Raw genomic sequence first — 14,942 nt, 5'->3', positions numbered from 1 at the left:
CAATGCACCTGCAAATGGTTTAGCTGAAGCGTTCAACAAGACACTTTGTAGTTTATTGAGCAAAGTGGTCGCCAAGTCCAAACGTGATTGGCATGAAAGAATAGGGGAAGCTTTATGGGCATACAGAACGACATAATAAATCAGCAACACAATCACCCATACTCGTTGGTGTATGGCGTTGAGGCAGTTCTCCCCCTGGAACTTCAAATTCCATCATTGCGAATTGCGCATACAGGAAGGCTTGACGTCTGATGAAAATGATAAACTCCGACTTGCTGAGTTGGAGGCGCTTGACGAAAAAAGACTCCAAGCACAACAAAATCTGAGTGCTACCAAGCTCGCCTGTCACGCGCTTTCATAAGAAAGTTCGACCTCGCTCCTTTCAAGTTGGAGACATGGTCCTAGCAATTAAGAGACCCATCATTATTTCTCGTAAGACGGGAAGTAAATTCAGTTCTAAATGGGATGGTCCATACGTTGTCAAAGAGGTGTACACTAATGGGGCCTATAAAATTGTTGACGCTGACGAATTACGGGTGGGGCCTATCAACGGCAAGTTTCTGAAGCGCTACTACTCATGAAAAGTAAGATCATCGTTAACTCCTAAGCAAGAGGATAAACTGCATATGTTGAAAGAAACATACGTGCATTTGAACTACGTTGGCTTGATCTTGTAAAAGCAATTTGTTGACATTTTACAAGTACGTAGGCAGCTAGGGTAACATAAAAAATTACTCGAGTGCAGCCACACCACACCACACCACACCACAAAACAAAAAAAAAACAAAAATTGTAATACTCCTGGCCCGCAAGAGTATAAACTGTGAACGGTGAAACGAAAAAAAAACAAAAAATTGTAATACTCCTGGCCCGCAAGAGTATAAACTGTGAACGACGAAACAAAAAAAGCAAAAAATTGTAATACTCCTGGCCCGCAAGAGTATAAACTGTGAACGGCGAAACAAAAAAAAAAGCAAAAAATTGTAATACTCCTGGCCCGCAAGAGTATAAACTGTGAACGGCGAAACAAAAAACAAAAATAAAAAAAAGGGGACGATGCGTTCATCTCATAAAAAAATAAAAGCAAATAAAACAAAATATGTGTTCAGTCTCAATCCATCCACTCAAAGGGTTTGATCGCAGATTGTAGTTCGAGAAGGTTCACCCTATGTTGTTCGAGTTAGGAAATCTCATCAGTACTCAAAGATGGTGTTGCTGCTAACTCATCCAGGGTTTGTTTCACAGCCTTTATTTGTTCTTCATAGGACGTCAAACGGGTTTTGTTAGCCGCCAACTCATCAGATAAATGAGCTTTCTCCTCACAAGCTTTTTGTAACTCAGCTTCTAGATCACTTACCCTTTTTGTGACTGTTGCATCATGTTCCTCTAATAGTTTTTGCTTCTCTTGCTCTTTAACAAAATCGGACTCAGCTTGTTTCAGCAACTCTGATTGAGCACGCATGTCATGCTCCACCTGCTCTGACCGCTGGCGCCCTGCAACTTCTGCCTCTAAAGCAAGATAAGTCTTGACAGACCAAAAATAGGAATCAACCTTATGCTTCAGCGGACGTGGGTCACCCTTAAGGTTTTGTATGCCTTTATACACCATGCGAGCTTCTGCATATTTTTTCCTCAATCTCAGAAAGAGGCGATTGGCAACATGGTCAGATAGCCTGCTCCAATGTTCTTGATAGCGTTGGTAAAGATGGTAGAAGAATTAGGCCCTGGACAAAAAGTGTTAGAAGATGTAGTAGGAATGTATCACCTTTATAGCGTCATCTGAGGCGTTCACATCGTTAGGGTGAATGTCCAAAGCCCTAGAGGCGACTTCAAGAGAATGGGGACCCTGAATCGATCGTTCACTATGAGTTGATGAAGATAGGCACATTGGATGAGTCTCTTTCGCTTGGTCCACATGCTTCGAATCCTGGGCGACCCTTAATTCCTTTCCTTTTCTGGTTGGAGGATGGGTATCGCCCTCTACAACCCGATTATCATCTACAATGTCTTGAATGCCCGCATCCAAGTCAATGTCACCGTCCTGAAAGGAAATCAATAAATAAAAGGAAGCAATTAAAGGAAAAGAAGGAAAAGAAGAGAAGTCGAACTTACCAAATGAAGATCGGTAGGAAGAAAAGGAGAATTTGGTATGTTTAAAAAAACTCCGCAAAGCTCGATGCACCAACTCCTTGAGCCTGGGAGGTTGACTTCCTCTTCCCATTACGTTTGTGTTTAAAATTGACATCGGATTCTGTGTCACTAGTGTCTGCACCATTATTGGAACCATGACGATCTGGTGTTGGTTTATTACTGCGGTTGTCAGGAGTGCCTCTAAGACGTAAATCGTCATCTTTTGGCCGCTCCAAACGCTTTCCATCATTATGTCGTGGACCGTGCTTGTACTTTGATGCATCAGTCAGGGCGCTTGAACAAAGCATTTCAACATTCTTCCTCAAATCCCCAATAGACACTTTAGGCCACCAGCTAGCAAATTCAGATGTCACCAAGTTTTTCCAGTCTAGTGATTGGCATGGTGTAAAAACACGAGACTGGCTTTCCGTAAACAAAAGCAGCGTCCAATAACGCAAAGCTTCATAGTAAGACACCTGCCGTTCTTGTACATCACGACGCAGTAAGCCAGTGTAATCTTGGCAATAGCCAAACTGTCGTGCAAATTGATGTGGGGAGTAAGGTTCAACATGAAACTTGTCGCAGGAACGCAAGACGAGGTAACCTGATCGAAGAGAAACCATATAACTGAATTTGACAGGGTCTAGTTGACCGTCATCATGCAAAAGGTCATGTTTGTTCTTGTTCAACATGGTGCAACCCACGTTAATTGACGCCCCTGCATGTATAAGACTATGAGCATCATCTCCGTTAAAGAATTTTGATCCTTGTGCACCGAATATATAACCATCCAAGGACCAGGTGGGACAGGGTCGGCGTCATGGGGAGTGTTGAAATAATATGCTAACCAACCATAAAGGTAATGTGCGGGAAGAAGGTCTTTGAATAAGCTGGTTTCGGAGCGCTTGCAATAGCATTCAGACCGCGATATATACTGGAAAGCACTGGAACTGCAAGACTAAAGGTGTGCCCACATGCCATCAAGACATCAATCTCAAAAGTGCTCGGTCTAATCAACCTCTCTTCAGAGTCAGGCAACACAAAAGTGCATAACCAACAAGATATAAAGGCAGCAACATAAGTGTTTGTCCTCCTATTCACACCTTTGAGTCCAAGAAGGTTAAACATATCTGATTCTTCTTTCTCCCAAACAATCGGCTGAGTTTCAATGTTTACGCTTGGATTAGCAGTAAATTTTGGGCGAGACTCAGAGTATCTGCGCCTCTTGGTAGGCTCCTTGTGAACTCTCTTCTGTTTACACCAAAAATCAATCCAGCTTTGAGCGCTCACACCTTTCCTAGAGTGGGGGTCCTTTGTTAGGGTATGATAAACAACAAACAGTATCTCACAAGCTTGAGATAGTAATCGTCTGCCCTCTTTGTCTCGAGCACGCATGATGTTGTAGCTAGGGACTGTCTCATCATAAATTTTTCCGACGATGGGTAACCCTCCAAACTTGTACAAGTCCCACAATGAAATAGACCACTCGCCAGTCATGGTATGAAGTGTATTACTAGTAGGACACCAGCTCTCACAAAATGAGCGAATGATGTCTGGGTTCTTGTCATACAGAAAAAGAGAAGCTTGGACTGCAGGGTAAATAGAACAAGAGTCGAGAATTGACCCAAAACGAGACAAAACATCCTCAGTCCACTCCCAATAACCAGGCAGGTAAACCGCCTCGCCGAGATCCTCAAACTTTTAGAGCTCCACCGCACCGAACCTGAAATGATTCTGCGACCAAGCATCGATGAAGACGTAGGAAGCTCAAAGTTGTCTCGAACAGTGCTTTTAAGGACATACATCAGAGTTACGTCGTGGGACCCCTTGCTCACCTTTACTGACATTTCACTCAATAAAGATCCTTTGTTAATGTGTGTATGCATGCCATCAGGACAAAGCAATGATTTGTGAATAACAAAAGTAATGCCAGTTCGTAGATCATCTTCTTCATTGTCAATTAAAGAAAGATGAATGTCATCGCCGTGCTTAAATTCTTTGAAGTACACCATCCTGAAAAAAAAATGCGTGTTAAAAAAAAGAAAGGAGCATACAAATAGCTAAGGGGAGAGGGGTCGAACATAATGACTAAGGGGAGAGGGGTCGAATGTCTTCGTCTTCAAGGGACTGTCTGGAGGTGTCAGTGTCACAGTGCTAAAGACATGTGGCTCATCACGACGGAATCCCAGCCTTCGTCTTCGTCTTCAAGGGACTGTCTGGAGGTGTCAGTGTCGCAGTGCTAAAGACATATGAATAACACCCCTGACAGGCTCACGGTGCTAAAGACATGTGGCCCATCACGACGGAATCCCTGCCTTCGTCTTCGTCTTCAAGGGACTGTCTGGAGGTGTCAGTGTCGCAGTGCTAAAGACATATGAATAATACCCCTGACAGGCTCACAGTGCTAAAGACATGTGGCCCATCACGACGGAATCCCTGCCTTCGTCTTCGTCTTCGTCTTCAAGGGACTGTCTGGAGGTGTCAGTGTCGCAGTGCTAAAGACATATGAATAACACCCCTGACAGGCTCACAGTGCTAAAGACATGTGGCCCATCACGACGGAATCCCTGTCTTTGTCTTCGTCTTCAAGGGACTGTCTGGAGGTGTCAGTGTCGCAGTGCTAAAGACATATGAATAACACCCCTGGCAGGCTCACAGTGCTAAAGACATGTGGCCCATCACGACGGAATCCCCGCCTTCGTCTTCGTCTCCGTCTTCAAGGGACTGTCTGGAGGTGTCAGTGTCGCAGTGCTAAAGACATATGAATAACACCCCTGACAGGCTCACAGTGCTAAAGACATGTGGCCCATCACGACGGAATCCCGCCTTCGTCTTCGTCTTCGTCTTCAAGGGACTGTCTGGAGGTGTCAGTGTCGCAGTGCTAAAGACATATGAATAACACCCCTGACAGGCTCACAGTGCTAAAGACATGTGGCCCATCACGACGGAATCCCCGCCTTCGTCTTCATCTTCAAGTGAACCTGTCATACACACACACACACAAAAATACACGGGTACACATGTACAAAAAAGTGATACTGTGCAAACAAAATATTCTAGACAAAAAAAAGTGTAACAAAATCATCACCTCACTAGTCTTGAGCTTCTGCAACGCTTCAAAGATAGTCTAGAAGTTCAGTATCTCGCAAAATATGATGTACTGCAAGTCAAATAAAGTATGTCAAGTCCTAACCTTGTCAAAAAAAATAATAAAAAAAAATGCACGCATTCACATAAAAAAAAAAAGGGGTACAAAGAGACTAAAAAGGGGCAGAGTGATTTTGTATAATCTTGTTTAAGATTTTCCACGAGGCCTGATGTATGATCCACAGTGGTATACAAACTTCGTATCATCATCGTCACAAACAAATTTCAAGAAAAACAAGACTAAAAAAAAAAGCGAAAAAAAAAAGAGCTATCATTATTATGAAGAAAAGAAATTTTGATGATTATTGCAAATTTTGATATGATGATCTGATGATCATAATGACAACCATATACTCAAAAAAAAAAAAAAATGCATATCATGATTTAGCATTCACACGTGTAATACCATCATCAAGCATGAGAATTCATTAAGAAAAAAAAACAGGAGGTACTGCATCATGGGATTGCGTGGCATAAGATAAAACTAAAGTCTCAAAGAATTTTGTTCATGACGATTAACGAAATCAAAACCAGTGCTACTGCAATACTATAGTGCTGGGTGTTATTCATACAGGACAAATTAAAAAAAAAAATTGATTGAGAGGATTACAAGCATATGAGTGCCGGCACTTCGGTATCGCAAGAAGCAAGAAGCAAGAAGCAATAAACAAATATGGGTGCAAAGCATAATCTTATACAAACATTCAAAGTCTAAGATCTATTAGACAAGAAGGAAGATCAACCATCATCATTAGTCTATCGTCATCAAGAAAGATAAAGCAAAGAAGCGTGAAACACTTACCTGTTGAGGTATGATGCCCAAGTTAATGACTTTGATGAAGAATCCAGCACTACAGAGTGTAGATCAAATTAATTTCTTGTTTGTCTACAATAATCATGCAACAAAAAAAAAGGGGGCTAAATAAACGGCCAACATAAATTAAAAGGAGTTATGCAGTGCCATGTCAAGCATAATCAATTAGAAAGAAGAAAAAGAGCATGGTTCCTAAAAGCAGCCTTACTTTACTAACGCAGCTTTAAAAAAAACCCAAAAAACCCTTATTATCATATTCTTTCTAAAAACCCCTTTCTCTCTCTAAAAATATTCTCTCCTCCTCTCTAACTGTTAGATATAAAAAACTTCATCGAAGATCTACAAATTTTAATTTGATATTCAATGGACCATAATTTTGACCCAATCGAATTTCAATTTGATGTAAGTTGTGAATTTTTTTTCGTAATTATGATGCAGGTTGTGAATTTTTTTTCGCAGATTCAAGTTGTAATTTTTTTTTTCGAAATGTTTGTTTCGTGTAGACTACACGAAACAGATGATTCCGTTTCGTGTAGATTACACGAAACAATTGATTCTGTTTCGTGTGGACTACACGAAACAGATGATTCTGTTTCGTGCAATCTGCACGAAACAATTGGATCCGTTTCGTGCACCTTGCACGAAATACCAATATTCCCTTCGAAATTATGAAAGAAAGTTGGACGAAATTCAAAAAACTTATTCGCTTGATGTTGAACCCGAAATGTGTATAAGATCTAGTAATTTATCAATTTTCCAACATTTTCGAAAAGATTGAAGAGCTTGGAAACGAATTTGGGGTATAATGGTGGACGAATTTGTGAAATTTCGTGAACCAGAAATCTTCGAAGAGGAAGAGGGTGATGAGAGGGGAGAGGAAGAGGGAGAAATGAGTTATGAGTGAATAAGGGTAATTTTGGAATTTAGATGGGTTGTACATGGCAAATGAAAGTTGCATTTAGCAACCCCCAAAAAGAGGTGTATTGTATGACTTACATATCGGTAGCAGGTTGAAAAGACTCTTTCTTTTCTCTCTTGATATTGTGCGACAATGAGATGCAGGAAAAGAAAAGCTTCTGATGCAGCGTGAAAAAAAAAAAAAAAAATCGTAAATCTCTATTGGGTTTTATAGATTACGGTGGTGTACTAAAAGATAAGATTTGTTTCGATCGGCTAATAAAAAAATCCTAATCAGAATATGATTATAGTTTTTGGATTCGCGACTTGATAGAATTGTAAACAGTACATGACCTTATCAAAAAAAAAAAAAATTTCAAGTAACATGGTGATTGTCACCTAATTGCTAAACCAAACACAAATTCGAGACATTGTCACGATTCAACACTTCAAATCGTGTACGTGACGCTGTCTCGAGGGGGGAATTTGTAGACACTAAAAATTTATTAGTGTTTTACATGAAAATAAATTAATTATTATTGAGCTAAAAAAATATGAATAGCCCAATTTAATTAATTTAGCCCACTCAAATTACATATCCAAATTAGATTAAACAAATACAATTTGGGTTATAAAGTATTGGGCTAGCCCAGATTATTAGTCCAAATAAGGTGGTCAAGTGGCAAAGGTAAAAAGACTTCCAAGTCATAAACGGGCCCAAACCCATAAATTACCAAGTCCATGAAGGGATCTCCATTCCCTAATAAATAGACCTCACATCTCTCAGTTGAGGGGACGGAAAAATCATTATTCTCAAGAGCTCATCAAATTCTCTTAGAATTCTCTCTGCAATTAGTCAACAAGCACATCAAAACTGTGCCGACTATTCAAATACACCCAAACATATTCGACTGAGATTCAAGCTTTGTCAGCCCTCATTCGAATATACCCAAACAAAACTCAAACTCAGGTTGACGTCGACAAAACGTCATCCCACACTCAAACTCAAATTGACGTTGACAACAGGTTAGTCTACATTCAACTCCACGTCGACATCAACACATATCACTTTCAAGCTACGAAACAGAATCAGAGGACTTAGTTTATTTTTCATTATAAACTGTTTACAGAGATTGTACTCAATACATTTATTGAAATATAATTTCTTTGTTATTTTGTTTCTCGTCTTATTTATTTCGCCTCGAAATTTTGTGTATACACCCTTATCATAAAACTTAAACCAACAATTAGTATACTCATCCAACATCAATCAAATTTCTAATCTAACTAATCTCCTTGCTAATTTCACCAAGAAAATCTGATTTTTCCATTCATTCTATCTCTCCTTCAACCTCAACCACTTTCATCAACACCAATTTCATTTTCTCTCTCCTCCTTCAACTTCAACCATTTTCATCAACACCAATTTCATTTTCTCTCTCCTCCTTCAACCTCAACTTCTTGCATCAACATAAATTTCATCCTCCTAAATCAATTACTCATATTTGAGAAAGAATTTCTTAAAAAACAATAAATTGAAGAAGATTTAAGATACGAAGAAGGAAACAACAAAGAATAACTTCGGTGGTTTTGGTCGGAGTTAAGGTGGGTTTTGGTTGGTAATAGTGTAACCCTAAGGTTATTCTTGTAATTGTGTATTATTACTCGTTTATATATTATGAGGAGGCTCCCTAATTGGGTAGAGCCTCCTATTATTATTTTTCACATGGTATAAGAGCCAACAAATTTTTCTTTAAAAACCCTAACCCTAATTTTTTTTACGTTCTCCTTTACGTGCTTGATTCAATATGCTTCTTCTCCATCGGTGTCAACCATTGATGTACCTAGCAGCGTTTCATAGCCTTCTATGGTTCCTATTTGTACAGTTGTGCCTTCTCAAGTCACAGCATCAATCGTTGCTTCTCTTCCTACCGTGTCTGGTTTTTCCATATCAACAAATGGTTTACACAATTTGGTTCAAGCATGTCTTTTGTGCCTCCTTTTTCTTGGACTCCTACACATCCATTACCTCGTAGATTATTCACTGATTCAGTCTATGAGGCGGGACAGTCCAGCTCCGGTGTGAGTCCACTAGTAGAAAAAAGCATTTGGGCTGCGGTTCGAAATTGTATATGGGCTGCGGTTCAAACCAAACCGCAGCCCAAAATATTCAAAAAAAAAAAAAATTAATTGGGCGGCGGTTCAATTGGGCTTTGGTTCAAACTGCCGCCCAAATCTAACGTAGGATATGGGCGGCGGTTTGAACCGCCGCCCAATTGGAAATGAAATGTCAGGTTTTTTTTTCCCTCCTCTTTCTCGATTTCAATTCAATATACTCCTCATCCACGATTTTGCTCTAAAAAAAACCCAAATTTTCTTCCCTCCCAAATTTCATACCCAAACCCTCCCACATTTCGACGGCCCAAATCACTCCCGCCGGCGGTCGTGGGGACTGTGGTCGTTGCTGCTGCTGCTGTAATTAACGCCGGCGAAGGACGTTGCTGCTGGTGGCGTCAGAGTAGGTCGTGGAAGCAGGCAGCCCTTTATATCTGAAGAAGGTGAATTTTGGTGGTTCGAAATTGTGAGTGCGGGTTTACCAATTGAATTGTTGGAACGAAATTGTTGTATGTATGCTTGAATTTGTTCGAAAATGAAGTACATTTATTTGCTTGAAATTGTTCGAAAATGCTGTGATTTGGTTGAAATGGGTCAAAATTGTTGTGAATTTGTGTGAAATTGTTCGAATTTGAAGTACATTAATTAAATTGAAGTACATTAATTTGCTTGAAATTTTTGGTTGAAATTGTTCAAAAATGTAGTTTATGATGATTTGATATTGTTGGTAGTAGTTTATTTGGTTGTTATAAACACAAATTCGAAGAAATTTCTTGTAAAATATGTGGTTTGGTTTATGTTTTTATGTATTGTTTTGTGCATTTAATTTAATAATATAAATAATTCGAAGTAATTCTGGGGTTGTTGTTGATAATTTGAGGGTTTATCTTTAGATTGGGTTATTTATTTAAAGTTTGGTTGGAATCTTATTTTGATTTGGAGAAGGTTTCTGTTAGCAGATTGATTTGTGAAATTGCAATATCTAGATTATTAGTTTTCCTTAAGCCATTACTTGGTGAGTAGTTCTCATAGAGTTTCTAATCTATGGAGGCCAAAAAAGCCACTAAATTGTGGATTTATTGAGATAGTTAAAGAGTGAGTATGCACTTGTGATGGATAAGAAATATTCAACGTTGTCCAATCTGATATTCTTCCTCCATTGTCTTTGTTAAGTGATGAAAAAAGCAACTGCACCTACTTGTCACTTATGAGTTGATAAAAATTTTAATCCATTAAGCGGCGTGAATAAGACGTTTATGTAGCAAATATAGTATTGCTAACTGACAGGCTAAAGTCATATCACTCAATCAAAAGTCATATCACCCAATCAAAAGTAATAACCTACTTCCTCCGTTTTTTTATAGATGCTACATTTCCCTTAAATGGAAATGTCACAATAGATGCTACATACCATAAATGGATTCCTTTTCACCATAAAAATCTTAAAATACTATTAAAAAGTTGGTGGTCTCCCACCTTCTCTTTTAAAATACTCATACTTTTCCCTTAACAAATGTTTTTTTATTCAAAAAGTGGTGGTCCCCTACTTTCTCTCTCTACCTTTTTTAAAACCCCCCCACTTTCTCTATGTAGCAAGAATAAAAACACGGAGGAAGTAAATCTCTAATTAAAGTAGATAGGGAAGTAGGGTCGAATCCACAGAGAAACGGGTCTTTTTACTCTAATCAATAAGTGTAATCTAAACTATTAACAAAATGATAAATTTAATTTTACCCCTATTGTTCTGAATAAGTTTAGAGTAGTTCATAATATTTTATTAAAATAATGCAAAGCAAATTAATTAAAAAGAATAGACCTTTCATCCATAATTTTTTTAAATAAAATTTTGATATTATCTAATATAAATTTCAATTATTTTTTATCACTTTATTTCGGTCCAGGTTAAATTTTTCCGCCTTTGGTCTTTCGATGGTTGTAACTTTATTTGAAATTTCTTTATTAATCATTTAATTATGCATCTTTTCAATTTTTTTTTTGGGTTTTCTGATTGACATATTAACTGAGCAAGTACTTACCTCCTTATCTTAACGTCTCTTTCAAAAACTTCGGACCAAAAAATTGTTTATTTTTTTGTCTAGATCGAAAAATAAAACGTTCAAAAAACTTGAACTTAATCAGGGCCCTAATATGTAGGCTCACCCTTGGGGCTCCAAAATGTCATAAACGGGGCTGCTGATACAGGCGCAATTTCACAAAATAATAATCATTCTTATATGAAAAAAAAACAAAAAAAAAGAGCACAGTTGCAACAACAAATACACAACTTCAAGTAATTCCTCCGTTCCCATTTCTATTTCGGGAGTCAAATTTTAAAAACTTTGACCAAATATTCTTACTAATCTATACAAAAAAAACAGGGCCGTCCTAAACAATTTGGGGGCCCTGTGCTAATTTTAAAATTAGGCCCTATTTTTCTTATAGATTTATACATATTGTGAAAAAATTACATATAGAATAACATGGTGATTACAAAAGAACAAAATTCACAATTTATGATTGAGCCAAATAAAAAAGAGAGACCTTAAAAATAATTTATAGGAAAAAAATAGTTTTTTTTTTTAAAAAAAAAAGAGAAGTAATGCTATCTCCTTTTCTTACCTTATCAACAATGGTCATAGACAAACAAAAACTTATTATCACAATAACTCCAATAATCAAACAATTTTAGGAAAATAAATAGATGAATATATAAAATTATGATATGTGCATGTTACATAAAAGTATGGGGAAAAAATATATGTTTATAAGGAAGAGATATGAACTATATGAAATAAGTATATTGGAAGGACAAATACCTTTCTTTTCTTCTTTTATGTAGAATTATGATTTATACATGTTACATAAAAGAAAAACACATATGCTTATAAGGAAGAGAGATGACTTATATGAAATTAGTATATTGGAAAGAAGAAGGTAATGACGCAACCACAAAACCCAAATGAATTTTTAAAAGTAATAATGAAAAAAAAAAACATTGTGAATTTTGCATAGAGTGGGATTCGAACTCATGACATAAAACAAATAGTCATGTAGCATTACCAACAAGCCAAAGCAAATACTTTGTTTAATAAATGCAAGAAATAATATATGAGGCCCTGTTAAAATGGGGGCCCAGTGCGGTGGGGCTGTTTGCACAGCCCCATCACCGGCCCTGAAAAAAAAACATAATCATGAGGGGTCTTGTTAGATTCGTCTTAATGTGTAAATTCGTCATATCAACTTTTATATTTTTTATTAATAAGCAATAGAAGATATCGTAGGTGAAAGGCAAGTCTTGGAGATAAAATGAAACGGGAACTATATTTTGGGATGGAGGGAATATAATTATTTATCAACTTCAGATAATAATATTAACATAGTGATAAAACCAAGTTACCATGAAATTGAGCAGAGAATCAACCAATTAAGTAATGAATTAGTCATTTGGATATTAACCCAACAATTAAACATCTCAACTAATTACAAATTTCAAGAATACTCAACTAAACAGTTAATGCAGAGTTAGGGCGTGTTTGGCAATAGATATTATAGTTACCTTCTGAAGATTGTGATTTTAAGAATTGGTGGTTCGCAGATGCTGATCGGGTGACCGGTGATCGATTTTGTCTTAGTGTAGTTGTTATTTCGTCAGAATTTGGAGTGAGAAGTGAAAAGTAGAAACAAGAATGAGATTTCTCTCGAGCTTGGACAAAATTATGAAAGTGATATGGAATAGAGTAGTACTAGCAAGGAACGAACCAATGATGTCTTGGCCTAGTGGTTAAGATTGAGGTACTGTGAACGATAGGTCACATGTTCGAATCCCCCTCCCCTTCTTTGTACTTTGTACCACCTTCATGGCTCATAAGGATAAAAAAAAAGAAAAACTAGCAAGAAACGAGGCAAAGCCAAAAACAAGGAAAAATAAAAACAGTAGTAGACTAGTAGCATGTCAAAGTTAAGGATGACAATTATGTCCGAATTCGACTCTAGTCCGCCTCGATCCGAGGTAAAATAATCTTGGCCGACTACGAGAAAAGAAAATATACATTCGACTCCGTTTAAAAAGTCCAACTCCGAGTAAAAGTAGGGTCGGAGTCGGATCTCATAAAAAATCTGACACCTCTGATTCGACTCCGACATAATCCGACTCGACATCCGACTCCGACTTTGAAGTAATTAGTCTTAATTTTTTTATATTAATGTATAATCTATCATCACTTTGACTTTAACTTTCAAGCAATTGGTCTTAGTTTATATTCAAAGGTGTTCCTATTAAAGGAAAGATGCGTAGATGGAGGTGCCACATGACATGAGAGTACTCTCCAATGTAGTATGTATATGTCATGTGACAGTTGACACTTGACATACTTATCAAACTTATCATACATATGCTTATGAGTTATGATATCATTTTAAAATATTATATACTTTTATTAAACAAGATCTTACCTATATATACTCAATTCGATGATGGACCAGCCTAATAGTCTAATACCTTATAAACCTTATGACCTATGTGAATAGCTAAATCTAATATAAAACTCTAATTAATAATCTAGTGTAGTTATGTGTGTACTACAATAATTGTATACTTTTATTAGACAAGACCTAATTTATATGACTCAAATTAAATTTTCCTACATAAAACACAAATGTATAACTCATGATATGACAAAAAGATACGTTATTACACCTTTGATTACTATGAATCGACATTAAGGGAATGCAACACAATAATGACGAATGTTCTGATTATATTATACAAGTTTTTATTATAATATAAAATCGTGCAGAAAGAAAGTCGAATGTCTGGATTATCGGAGTCGATGTCGGATTCAGACCGGAGTCAGATGTTCGTTTTTACGTCGGGTCAGATTTGAATTATCAGGGTTGCAGTCATATTTAAAATCCGACTTCTTTTAGGGTCGAAGTCGGATTATACATATTCTAGTCCAAGTCCGACCCGTTGTCATTCCTAATTAAAGGCAATAAGGTATTTCACTATTGTGTAATTTTTGGCCCCAATTTGTTGAACATACACCCAGCATGTGGACCTAGTTTTAAACATCAATTAGTTTTTAGTCTCGGACTATGCTCCAGACAGGGATGGTAATGGCCAATGGGGGGAGTCTAGATCGGGTCAACCTAGACTCGGACCCGTTTATTTTTTACAGATTCAGACCTGCCGCAGATCCGTTGGGTCTATATTTTTCAGACCTATATCCGTTGGGTCTAGCAGGTCCACGGGTCTTAATTGGATCCTAAATGGGTCCTTCTTAGTTTTAAGTTTCATCACATTTTTGAATATATATAATTATAAATTTTCGCTCTAATATATATAGGTCTTGTATCCATAGTTAAAGCATTATCTAAACAAGTCTTAGATGTAGTTACAACACTAACAAGTTCACAACACAAAATCACAACTCATAAAACCTTAGAGTTTAGGTATATAAAAAATTCTAAAATGTAAATGGGTCTGCGGTAAGGTTTTGGCCTAGCACATGTGGACCCGGGTCAGACCCATCTCATGTTTTTTGGGACTCGGATCCGACCCGGACTCATTACGTCTTAAATTTATGGACGCATACCCTTATAAATGGGTCGGGCCTAAGGACTCTAGGTCGGGTCCAGGACCCATTATCATCTCTAGCCCCAGTAAGGAAAGTTTTCATTTATCCTACTTGGCATGTCCACAATGATTCTTCAATTGCTAATGCCACGTGTCGTAGCTCTCCACCATTTTGTCATGTGTCAATACATATTGACAAATTTAAACCATGGGCTGTTTGATATCCTCTTGCGGTAATGATTTCGTTGCTTTGCATTGAAAGAT

The 14,942-nt window shown here is 37.5% G+C and overlaps 1 long non-coding RNA gene across 1 annotated transcript; it reads right to left on the bottom strand.

Moving 5' to 3' along the window:
• Positions 1–4,152: 4,152 nt before the first annotated feature.
• Positions 4,153–8,271, bottom strand: LOC125493426 (uncharacterized). Its single transcript, XR_007269982.2, has 3 exons — positions 7,088–8,271; positions 6,080–6,163; positions 4,153–5,290 (listed from the first exon to the last, which is right to left on the bottom strand). It is a non-coding gene; the product is annotated as an uncharacterized LOC125493426 (long non-coding RNA).
• Positions 8,272–14,942: the final 6,671 nt, after the last annotated feature.

This window comes from Beta vulgaris, chromosome 9, assembly GCF_026745355.1.
Source record: "Beta vulgaris subsp. vulgaris cultivar EL10 chromosome 9, EL10.2, whole genome shotgun sequence".
NCBI classification, from domain to species: Eukaryota; Viridiplantae; Streptophyta; class Magnoliopsida; order Caryophyllales; family Amaranthaceae; genus Beta; species Beta vulgaris.
The sequence above is the reverse complement of the archived record's forward strand: the minus strand, read 5'-3'. Positions and strand labels throughout refer to the sequence as shown.